This window comes from Haliotis cracherodii, unplaced genomic scaffold (genome assembly GCF_022045235.1).
Source record: "Haliotis cracherodii isolate W230 unplaced genomic scaffold, xgHalCrac1.p SCAF_8, whole genome shotgun sequence".
NCBI classification, from domain to species: domain Eukaryota; kingdom Metazoa; phylum Mollusca; class Gastropoda; order Lepetellida; family Haliotidae; genus Haliotis; species Haliotis cracherodii.
Genome location: NW_027266341.1, coordinates 31,452,441 through 31,465,731, shown reverse-complemented (window position 1 = coordinate 31,465,731; position 13,291 = coordinate 31,452,441). Strand labels below are relative to the sequence as shown.

The 13,291-nt window shown below is 38.5% G+C and overlaps 1 long non-coding RNA gene and 1 pseudogene across 2 annotated transcripts; both read right to left on the bottom strand.

Moving 5' to 3' along the window:
* Positions 1–1,729: 1,729 nt before the first annotated feature.
* On the bottom strand, positions 1,730–13,291 carry LOC139449938 (uncharacterized). Of its 2 annotated transcripts, XR_011652202.1 has the most exons (4): positions 13,200–13,291; positions 3,626–3,758; positions 2,919–3,046; positions 1,730–2,241 (listed from the first exon to the last, which is right to left on the bottom strand). It is a non-coding gene; the product is annotated as an uncharacterized lncRNA (long non-coding RNA). The 2 variants fall into 2 exon arrangements; XR_011652201.1 differs by having other exon boundaries at positions 1,730–3,046.
* On the bottom strand, positions 10,973–12,899 carry LOC139450200 (uncharacterized; annotated as a pseudogene).

Here is a 13,291-nt window from a genome sequence, read left to right as displayed (position 1 = left end):
GGTCAGGAGAGCAGGAGGTCGGTTGTTAGATACGGCCATGGCATACCAAATGACGCTGAAAGGTATTCATTATATATATGTGTGTGTGTGTGTGTGTGTGTGTGTGTGTGTGTAAATGTATGTATATGTATTTATTGTAATATGGCTGGGCCATAAGTGAGTGAGTTATGTTTAACGCCGCTTTTAACAGTATTCCAGTTATATCACGGCGTGTCAGCTTAATGTGGGAGGAAAGGCCGAAGTGATGCAGGTCTTAGACGTTTACCACTTCGGTGAAACCCACGAGCGCGGATATGGTGCTGACAAACCTAGAAACATAATCGGGGCGAACCGGGATTCGAACCCACAATCATAGGTTTCTGGCGTGCCCAAGGGACGCAACTCTGCACAGCGAATTGCGGCGCCTTAGACGACTGGGCCACCCGTGCCCCCGGCTTGGACATAAATAAAATAAACTCTCTCTCTCTCTCTCTCTCTCTCTCACACACACACACCGCTACACAATAAAATATATTCAATAATTTTGAACGCAGCCTTAAACTCCATTTCACTTCATCTGTCCATTAAATAAATTATGCCTTTATATTATGATAATAATCATAATCATTATGTTTGCTAGTATGCAAATTAGCAACGACGTCCCATGGCAACGTCATTGATAACAATGCTTTGTCAGGCAAAATGAGGGCATTATCAGTAGCCCGCACATTGCCTGATAACATGCGGGCCATTTTATGATAATTCTACCCATTTTAACTATTTCATAACCCGTTATGTTTCAGACTTTCCGGGTTTTTTAGCCCTGATAATATAGACTAATATGTGATACTCAACTATTTCTAAGCACGATAATATATCATTCTCAACTATTTCTTCGCCCTAAAATATATCATACTCTACCATATGTTACCCTCTTATATGAGGCATCAACATAATGTACAGCATCTTTGAGGAGGATGATAAAATATACAAGCTTTACAAATATTTACCAGTGTTTTAATAATGATGCTTCCCTGAATAGAATGCGACCTCGTCAATGTCGGACAAGTACATTTTATGAACAGGTGGGAGAATTATTTCCTGTATACTCTCACAATCCTCACGTAATCCAATTTACGACGTCATCAAGGTGCGAGCGTATGTTTAAATCTCCAGAAATGACGTCATGATAGAACAATGTTTTATTGTGATATAAACCACACTTCGTTCTTCGTTGTTATTTTCGATTTATCGCGAAGCTATCTTACATATTTCTATTAAATGTAAATGTATTAATATTTCTATGTGTGCAGAGTTAAAGGCGATAAAATACTGGATTATATTAGTTATAATGCATGTAACAAGATATCCAAAGAAATGTTATAACATGTTATAACTCTATGATCAACAAGGACACACTAAAGGACATCTTCTGTTTAGCCCCAACTTTGGTCACGTGGTTATGGTAATATATGGACAGAACAGGATTCGTATATACCAGATCATTTCATAGATGCTTTTACTCAGACCCTGAACGATATTTACTGTCGTAACTGCTTTCGGGCGTCCAGTGCGACCCTACTACAGTTACTAAACGTATTGCCGTTCCTGGTCAATTACGCCATGACTTTGCCCCTCGCCTTGTCCGCAGCGGCTCGGCTCCGTCAAGGAGTGATTGGTCTAACGACGCTTACTCCAAGTTGTCTCTATCAGCATTCATACTCCCATAATAAAGAAAAGCAACACCAGCTTTATACTCACATAGTTTTACTTAATCTCAGCCCATCTATCAATACAGGACAGGATCAGACCGACCAGACTCGTTACTAACTGGGGAAAACTTAGAACGATCGGGATTCGACTCGATCGATTGCAAACCGCGCTCTCTTTTCTTAATGTTAAAGTATCATTTTATAGTGTTCGGGCCTGGCCTGTCTTTGTCACATGTCACAATACTTCATTTTGATTCCGTTCGCTCGTCACGCCGAAGACCCGGGTTCGATTCCCGACATGGGTACAATGTGTGAAGCCCATTTCTGGTGTCCCCCGCCGTGATATTGCTGGAATATTGCTAAAAGCGGCGTAAAACCATACTCACTCACTCACTCATTTTGATTCGTTAAAAGTTATATCTGACCATGAACTCATGTGTGTCGTAATCGGAAAAATACAGAAGTCTACGTGCCAGATTGCTCATCTCTCTACTGATTCAAATGAAATATATCTTGAAGTTCTCTGCTTGTTTCATTAATGGACGATATCCTGGAACCAATCCAATGATAAATATGAAATGTCAAGAATACACTTGTGATAAATATGAAATGTCTTTTATCTATTGATTCCTTTCGAACTAAAGGTTCTCTGTCACAAACTATATCTAATGCAACTCTTCATTGCCGCTATATCGGTTTTATTTGTTACCATTTTCTAATGTTTTTTAGATGCATTTTTAACTTTGTAACAGTACATTCAAAATTGGCATTTTTCCTTATCAGTAACCTAGAAACTATCAAGTTATTCCCCCTTTAAAAACAGTTTCTGTGGAGAGCAATACTCATTAGATCGAGACGGGAAGATATATAGGGATCGTGAGTGAGCACAGAATTTGTCAGTTTTGTGATTTAAACACTGTAGAAAGTTAATACCAGTTCTTACTACTTTGTCCGTTGTAAGCTGAACCCAGAAAACAGCTCATTGATAAATATTATATCCGTTATCCAGGTTTACAGAAATGTGTTACATTCGTGTCAGGTAAGAAAGTAGTAATAACGAAAAAACTGCCAATGTACATATTGCATGCGATGAAGCTAAGAAGTTCCAAATGTGTTACCTTAAAAATGGATATACATCCATTACTATATGACATGTACTATAGGCCTATGGCATCTCGATATTATGAATAAACATATGTATGATATTAAAGAGACTGCTGTACACACATCCACTGTCTGTCTCTGTACCTTTTCATCTTCGGATGCACCACCTCTTACACAGGCACAGGACACCCCCAAACAGTAGCACTCCAGCGACAACGCCAATAATTATTCCTATGATGGCTGGTAGTGGGCTGTGAAGACACGTGATTTGAAATAGTGTAAATAATATTCATTGGTAAAATACTCATACATGTACTTCTTTCAGCGCCACCTACTGTCCACTCCTCTAAAACATCAGCGGTCAGCCGAGCGGTCGGTCGGGTAGCCTAGTGGTTAAAGCGTTCGCCCGCCACGCCGAAGACCATGAGTACAATGTTTGGAACCCATTTCTGGTGTCCCCCGCCGTGATATTGCTGGAATATTGCTAAAAGCGGCGTAAAACCAAACTCACTCACTCACTCTTCAGCCGATGGGATCAGACGAACCAGTGGTTAATATCATGAGCAACTATCCAAGCATTCATTCTTGGGTACATCACAAGGTCACCACCTGATTCCCAAATATTTCAATGGGGTAACCATACTTTCGGTTCATACATTTCAGTTACAAAATACAGTAAACTACGGTTGTAGCGAACTCAAAAGGGCAACTAATTTTAGTTCTTTATAACCGTAGTTCGTTATAAACATATGTACAACAACCGGACGGGGAAAAAACAGTTCGTTACATACGTCAGATCGTTACAAGCGTGTACTGTACACTGTACTTACTCAGGTTCAACATCGCTACAGCATTTTGCACCGCTACAGCATTCTGCAGCGCTGCCACTCCCACAACAGTACTCTCCCTTGAAACAGCCAACCGGTTCAGACCCATTCATGTAGCACCATCCTTTCACAATTTCTGAAATACGGGATGCGGGTGTGAACAATTTGTAGAATGATGGAAAGTTTTTTGGTGTCAATTTGTCACATTTGAAATGACAGCTGACTTAAATGATTATAAACGAATTCAACAAATACCTTAGGTCGGGCGCCGATTCTCGGGGAGAGTTTGCAGTGGATGTAACAACATGCTAAACCGGGGATGGGCAGCCACAACGGCAGACGTACGCCCGCACGCACGCACGCACGCACGCACGCACGCACGCACACGCGGTGAGGATTCCGAGTAACATTTGGTTGCCAGAGACCCATGATTGTACGAGGCGACCAAACGGTCGGATGGTAAGCTCGGTGGTGACTAGGTTGATTCGTGTCATTGTATCCCAAATGCAGATACTTACGATGTCAATCACTGATTTGTCTGGTCCAATTTCGATTATTAAAAGCGTCATATATGGTCTGTTTGTTAGTTACCGTCGTACTCAGCAATATTACAGCTATATGACGGCGATCTGTAAATAATCGAGTCTGGACAAGACAATCCAGTGATTGACATCATGAGCATGGATCCACGTAACTGGGATCGATGACATGCATCAACCAAGTCAGCGAGCCTGACCACCCGATCCCGTTAGTCGCCTTTTAGGACATGCATAGTCGCTTTTAACGGCAAGTATGTGTTGCTAAAGACATATTCTACCCCGGAATCTTCACGGGTCATGTAGAATGTAAGAAGAATGTAATCGGCACTATATGACTGAACAGAAAGTGAGACTTTAACCAGAGACCATATAATTATCTATTATATGGTCTTTGCTTTAACAACCAACTCTCCCTCTCGCTCTTTCTCGCCCTCTCTCTCAAACAAGTCAAAACGAACAAAAACATGATTTTATAACCAATCCTAAATACAAGCACCCTTTTCAGATAACGACCCGTGAATATCATATGCAGCTTATGTAAACAACTTGATTATGACACATATCAAATATTCACACAAAATCCTGTTTACCATTTACAGTGAGTGAGTAGCTTTTAGCAATATTTCAGCAATATCCCGGCGTTGGACACCAGAAATGGGCCTCAAACATTGTACCCATGTCGGGAACTGTCCATTCAAGATATTGCATATGCTTTTCATCCGTTTCATGTTTGACAAGTCTACACATTTTCATAAACAAATGTCAAAGAATGGTTAACTTTCATTGAGAAAGTATGCAAATACGTAAAAATCTACTTGTTTTTGCGTAGTTATCCTATGTTTACATTGGTTGTACGGCTCCACGTGCTGTCATCGAAGCCCAAAGGAGAGCTAGCGACACGGTCACTTTGATGCATAAATATATATTGTCATGCAACTCACTGTCGCAGTTGTAGTAGCATATCTATATAGTTATGCCTAACAATATGTAAAGCGCCCCCAAATACTTGCATTAGTCTGTTCTATACTGATTTCTGAAAAAGAGCGTTTGTTTACAAACAAGAGAAAAGTCCGGTCACGTGATATGCAAATTAGCCTGTGGCAGTGGTGTTATGCTGAGTCACCACTGCGACGGAGTGTGGGCTGGCTGCCGGCCGCATGGAACTCTGGGTAGGAGAGTAGCCGTAGCCTAGTTTAATTAAAGTATTTGCTCACGTGAGTCACTGTCTTCATCAGCTGATGAACGTCAACAAATACAACTTCAATCCTTACATTGACAGATACATAAATCATAACAAAACTATCCATTTAACATCAAACTTTAATTATTTAAAGCGAACTACATCAACGCGGAGAGTCATGACGTCGTGACGTCATCCGTCCCAAACATTCCATTTGGAGTGGCATCCCTTGGTTTTACAAACGGTAGAAAATGGCGGCTACGGAAATGTCATTCACTTGAAATGAGCACCCAGAATAAGTTAGCGCTGGAAAGAAATCCAGACCCGACTGATGCTGAAAATGGATTGAAATCAACGTTCTGTGAACTTTGGGTGTGTGTTTGAGTCATACCACGGCTGCTGATGACGGGGATTACCGCATGAGGCGGCGCGATTGGATTTACCGCAGCAATATACACGACAGTGTGGAGCTCAGTGATTTCTTTTGGTAAGTGGAGCATCCCCTGTTATAGCTTGGACGCTTCATTTCGACATATATGATCAGTCTGGCCTCAAAGCCCGCATCATTCATAGCCTGAATCGATGTCGTCAGTTGTCCCTTATGATTTTAGGCTAAATGTTAATTTTAGACATTGGGGAATTCCCCTAAAGTCGTTTTGTGTCTCCGCTCGGTTGACAACGCAATTACTTATACTAACGTTCAACGGGAAATGAAGTTAAAATGTATTTAATTTTCATTTCAGGCTTGAATCTTATGACATTATGATTTTGTTGGGCCATTTGTCTCCATCCCACGTCCAGAAGATACAACATGGCCACTGTCAGGATTTAAACAGCAGATGCCTTCCCATCGTCAACTGCTGCCCCCCATTTCCAAGGAAATCATTGAGGGTTACTTCATCTACCGTATGGAAGGAGACAACCAAGCTGCCCATGATATCAAGGCCATAGAGAAAGGTTCTCTGATGTTTACGGGCACAGGGTGCTGGCATGCAGCGTTCAAATACGTGCATCTACTGATGTATACTTAAGTGGCATCATCAGTGCATCTAAGAAAGACAAGGTAAAATATATACCACCATAAAATAAAAAAAAAAAAATAAATAAATTATAATGTACTCAAAGATGATGTAAATCCAAAATACATTTCTTGACACCAAACTGATTGAAGTTGAATTTATACATGGGAAATTAAATTGCGCAAATATCACATTTTATGCACGACTTCTATCTCTGGGTTGATGGGATAGCCTAGTGGTTTAAGTGTTTGCTTGTCTTGCTGAATGCCAAGGTTCGATTCCCTACAAGGGTTCAATAGCTGTGGTATTGCTGGAATATTGCTTAAAGTGGTGCCTAACCATACTTACTCACTCACTCTATCCTAGTCACATACAATTACAAGCTGAAGGTAGAGAAGACTGGGGAACCAATCAACTCCCACCTCGAGTGTCCTGCATGGAAAGGACCACATTCATCTTTTAAGCACATCGCTGCGGTGCTGTTGATGTTGGAGCATTTCACCTTAACTGGCAATGTGCAAGTTTGTGAGAGCTATACAGAAAGCTTGCAGTTGTTTCACACGCCAAAACAATCGTACAAAGGTAGGTCTTATTACAGCTAGGAAATATCCACCCAGGCCGCAACTACAAAGTTATGATGGTTTATGATTTTGTACATAAAAGAGAAACTATATGACTAAATACTTATGTGTTGGATATTGGAGTGGACAAAGTTTTTAAATATTTGTATAAGAGTTGTTTTAAACAGGATAATTTTGGCAATGTAGTATCAAAATATTGTATTCAGGATCAGTATAACAGAAGCAGAGCTGTTATCAACAAGAAAATGGTTTCAGCAGCTGCTGGAAGATCCAAGGCCACATAAATACAGACAGATCAGTGGCTACAATGATCATGTGCGCAATATGATGACAGACTACTAATCAAAGTCATCTCATGATATCGCCCCTGAGATATCTGCACCCAAAGGCTGATGTCCACACAGCTGCTGAGGACCATCACACTACCTTAAACAGCCATTTACAGAGTACATGGTTGACATGGCACTGAAGGTATACAACACTGGAAATTCTGTCGTATAATGCATGTAAATTTCTTTAAAACCTAAAGTCTTTCAGATTTGAACTTTGTAATACACATTTGAAATCATAGCTTGTGAGGAAACATAGCAACATCTTACTGTTTGGGATTGTGTGTTAATGAGCCATTTGTAAAAAATAAAAAACTAATTTTGAAAATGCACAATCATAATCAAGCAGATTAGTTCCCTTGTAACAGAAAAATAGACTTGTATATTAGTTATTTTTCAGATTACTGACATGTAAAACAAACTTTGTGAAAAAAACATTGTTTTGGGCATCTCTTATGTCGTGGTGCCTCACAGCCTCAAGGTTTGGTGAAGTGACCAAATGACCAACTGAAGAAACAAGGAGAAGTTATGCAAATCAATTGTGTCCTCAAAAATATTATCATGTAAGCATGTAATTCATGGAAAGCAGAAAGCAGTAAGAAATCAGAGTCCATGTAAAATATAAAACGAAAAAGGCAAGTCTATGTGTTTCCTGTTCTGAATCCTATCTGGTGCTACGCCAGATGCCATTATTGATGGTGATAACTTGGTTGAGGTGAAATGTCCATATGCTGGAAGGAATGATCTTATTTAACCTGGTAAACGTTTTCCATATCTTCATTACAATGTAAACAATCAGATTTGTTTAAATCCCAGTAGTCACTGCTACAGTCAGGTACAGGGACAGATTCTATTTTGTTGTTTACACATTCTGTGACATGTTTGTAGAAAAGATCAGTGTTGTTACATATTTCTGTCAGTACTCATTAATTCCAAACTTGTACTGTTCTATACCAAACATCTAAGACCATACATTGCTTCTACATTGTAAATCATGTTTTTCCCCCTGGAAACATCATTAAGGTATTTATGAGTCACAGCTTGTGTATGTACCAATGGTAATAACCTTACATGTATGTTTGATTGCCCTTTGGGCATGTCAGGTTTGTGTATTAAGCCCATTCAGGTTGTCTTATTCTTGAAATTAACTCAAAATCTAAAAAAGTCATAGAGTTATATCCAGATCTAATAGAAATATTTCTTTGATATTTTGTTGATGATGGTCTTTTATCTTATTCGGTAATTGGTCTCCAGCGTCAAATCAACATTTTGGAAACTTAATGAGACAAAGGGTGACTCTTCGTCGGTCTTTTTAACTAAGTATTATTTTATGGTTGGGTGTAAATTTTGTATCACTTAAGAAAAACAAATTCCAAATAAGTTTACATCTGTTCCAAATGTCAATTTGTTTTGCGTGCTCATGTCAACATCAATTGTTGTATTACCACATTCGACGTAATAAGCACCCAGGGCGCTCTCAGAATTAGAATAAGGGGGCTCTAATTAGAATATCATTTTGGTGAAAAAAAACCGAATGTTGAAAGAGACATTTGGTGGTTTATGCTGACAGCCTGAAATGTTTATATACAAAGGATATATTTTCCTAGAATTTAATTGCCCATAATAAGGGCGCATATAACACACGAGTGAGTATTATGTACATTGATCAATCGGAAGGGGTGCTAATTGTGATTGTTCGCAGGACAATGTATTGCGTGGTCACTTATTAGAGCGGGGCGCTTATTACGTCAAATACAGCAATACAAATTGTTATATTGTGCATACATCATGCACATTCTGTGCCTTGATCTATATTTGCAATGAATTAGCAATTTGAATTGTAAATCATGTACATGTCCAATATGATTTAGCTACCATTAAGACAGATTAGTGTAAAGCTGAAGATTCATGAAGATTCCCTTTGAAGAAAATACACAGTACTCAAATAATTTCCCATATATACATATATTATTTTATTAAGATAGTCAAGAGGGACTGTTTGAATTTCATCCAGATTTCACTGAATAGGTTTACAACCTGTTTTACACAATGTACATACACATTGTAAGAGTATCAGTGGAGCGGTACATTGAGCTCAGGTGTAAATACAGTACACAGTTAGAAATAATAATCTGCTGTGGTCTGAAAGTATTACAAGTCATTGGCAAAGTTAAAATATTGTGGTTTGGTTTGCCAATCAATTGTTTGACTAAATGTGGTAATACCACCAAACATGAATGACAACATGTCACCTTCATATTGCATTTCAAAGTTTACCAGATGCATCAATAACTATTGAAAAGAAGCGGTTGCTTTGACACAAGAGAAATTCACATTTTAATATGACATGCTTGTGCTTATGACACAAGTTACACTCTAAACTGTTTGGGACATGAGGAGATTGTCACACACAGTTGAAAGCCAGATGCCAGTACAAATGTAACGTTATCCTTGTATGAACATTTTTTTTCAGTGGGACAAGGCTAAAATAACTGAAATGTGAGCCCATTGCTGTTCTTCGTAGTTAAAGTCTCATTGACTGAAAATGGCATATGTTTGATTGAAATGATTCAACTTTTGAAAAATGTTGGTGCAAAAATAAGTAATTTTCAGTAAATGTGGGACTAATATATATGACAAAAGTGATTGTCAATAGTATTGATTATGTACACTCATTGTTACACTTTCACACTCTTACTTCTTGATTGCTACAACACTAACGTTGATTATACAATGATTCAATACAACTCATTTTTTTTCTTAATCAGTACTTTTGACTAATAATATTTCAATTGTTAATGTATCATTAAAACACATCATATTAGGTATTGTTAGACTTCACCTTACAAATTGAATTTTCAACAACACCAGTCACAAAGCCCTAATGAACTTAGATCAGCTCCATAAATGTGAAAATGTATATAACTCTAATACTTTATGTACATATTGACATTTAGATTTCGTTTATATGTGTTTATGTTTATATGACCCATGTACTCTGTTATTAGAATAAGGTATTTATTTACCTTTTCATAGCTTTAACAACACTCATTCAAATGCCAATTTGCTAAATACAAGAAATGTATGTCTCCATAAATCTGTTACTCTGTATATGAAACACGTTTAGAAATTACGAGCTCTCACTTATTATCACGGAAAGCTGTACTATAAGCCATGTGACCATACTGATTTTATTATTACTGAATAAGGCAGTGGGATAGCCTTGTGGTTGAAGCGTTCACTCGTCACGCTGAAGAACCGGGTTCGATTCCTGATATAAACAATCCGCGATCCAAGTAATGCTTTACTTGGTGGGAGATGTTTTTTCAGTATTTTGAATGTCTTACTCAGACCAATTATCCGTTCAACATGGATTCTTTTTGAAGCAGTTCTTCTGTCCTTCACAACATCTTCCGGTTCTAACTGTGATTTGCCTTTTAACATAGTTGGGATATTTACTTGAACATCTTGGGCTGCAAATAAGTCTTGAACCATAATGCCCCTTTCAGCCATAATGCTATCCTGTTTCTCAAACATACCATGTGGTGGGTTAAGTAAAGGAGACTGTTCTATGATCTGTCTGTCACTTGAAGACCCCCCAAAAGATTCGCTTATAAATGAGACTGCCCTCTGTGTGTGCATCCAATCATGGTTTTCAATGCGTTTTGATGCTTATAGCTGGAGCATGTCATGCTCTGAGCATCAACATGAGATAATTTTATAATCATAATCATAATCTTGGAAACGAGCAAAGTACAAAACAGCTTTGGGATTATTGATGTAGGTTTCTATGGAACAACTTCCTAACAAACTGCACTGGGCAGACTGAGAGTATCTTGGCATGTTTCAAGAGGCTCATTCAAGCTGCTTGGGCTTGTGATCCTCTCCGCTACCAATTTCCACCTCCGACGACACATTCCATGTAGCTTTGTCGGGTTCTTCTCGGAGTTGATGTGCCCTCTTTAATCGAGTCGATGTACCGGTACATGATGTATGTGGGAAGATGGAGAGAACCGCAGCTGCCCGGATACGACTTTGTTCACCTTATGTTAAATACATATAACGTAAGTTTCAATGTATTGAAATTAAAACAAATGCATATTGAGGTGATTTTCCTCTTAAGAAAATCCGCATGTAGCTTTTAACTTTTTTAAGCCTTATTAATTATATGAAAATGCAGGTGAAAATATTATTACACTGAAGTAATGTTACTTGTAGATTTACCTCAAATGACTCCAGTGATTTACTTATTGAGTTCACCAATAATCATGTAATAGGAAATAGTACAAAACTGAGTTTTCCAGGCCTCGTTGAGTTATTCTTTAGTCGGAAGCTTCAGGCTTGTCATCGTTTGTATGGCTCCTTAAAAACAGGAATTAAACACAAAGCAACAAGAACAAACATTAACAATGAATCAACCATGCTACAACCATATCTAAATTCACTTGCAAACATGGAATAAATCAACAATACACAAGTTGAAGACACATTCATAGTCGTTTTTTTTATATTCATTATCAAAGTGTTTGTGTACATTATATATATGGAATATCTTTACAGTGCTTTATGCAAGCAGAAACTTGATCACATGTACTAGGGTTTGAATTCACTGCAACCACTGACCAAACTAGGAGAGAGCCGCGGTGGGGTCCTACAGTGAAGACATGTAGGGTCATGTCTTGACTGTAGGACCCCATAACGGATCTTGGCTATGACCAAACATGCTTCTGCACTACCATGAATATGCTTCTTTAAGTTTCATAGTGAGTGAGTTGGTATGGTTTTACACCGCTTTTAGCAATATTCCAGCAATATCATGGCAGGGGATGGGCTTCACACATTGTACCCATGTCGGGATTCGAAGCCGGATCTTCGACATGACACTTTAACCACTAGGCTACCCGACCGCCCCTTTAAATTTCATAAAAACATTTAGATAAATACCAAGGTTTTGTTCATCATCTTAGATCCTTTTCTATATAGATCTATTACAATAACATTCAAATATTTTTAATAAATTTCATTTAGAAAAGTCCTTTTTTGTCTATGAATATATCTATTTCATAGTTATATTTAATAAAACAAAGATTGTTTACATAATAACATAAATAAATACACAATCAAATGTTTATTCATTAATGTTTGGGTCTGTGATTCAACAGCTGATGAACAGCTGATGAACAAGGGTTATAGCTAAAACGGCACTCCTACGTAAATCGTCCTTATCGTTATTGAAAATAGAGGTGCCGTTTTAGCCTGCACCCATGAACAGGGCCCAGTAGCCTGAGGATATTGGCTATTCGATATTTGTTATAGGCTACCATATTCTGCTTTTTCGCTTTTCTTTGCCAAAATACACACAAAAACAGCAAGAAAACCATGAATCATTAATCATTCACAACAGACAAAATAATACTGTTTTACGAACCTTAAATGTATCCACGAAATCATCATCAGTGAAGTGAGCCCTACAGACAACGCCGCCTGTCCCTGGCTTTCACAGATTCTTTGTTGGAACATCAACTCATCTTACGGCCACGCGCCACCTGTGTTGCAGGTCGGGGTTCGAAGGGTATTTATGTCCTCCAATCTTATTATTACAAACCGGAACAGAGCAGTATCTTGGCATAGTTGATCACGGTCGAATGAATCTTCAATAGGCGCCACTTTGAAAGCTGACTATCGGTTGTGGCTTCTAACCGGACCCTTTAAACCACTAATTTGGGCGGTGTATCCCATTGAACCTGGGTCTTCTTTGTGACGAGCGAACGCTTTAAACTCAAGGCTACCCCACCGCCCCTGATAGTGATATATAAAAACTGACAACTTCCCAAATAACACACAGCAATCACCAATCACCAACAAACATATGTTATAACAAAATATTAAATGCATATTATAATGTCATTATTATTTATGTTGAAAATACCTGAACCGTATAAAATCAACAGCAGTGACAGATAGTGGCGCTCCATGTGTGACAACGAACACACGATGCATGTTGTGACAGTTTCGACCGGA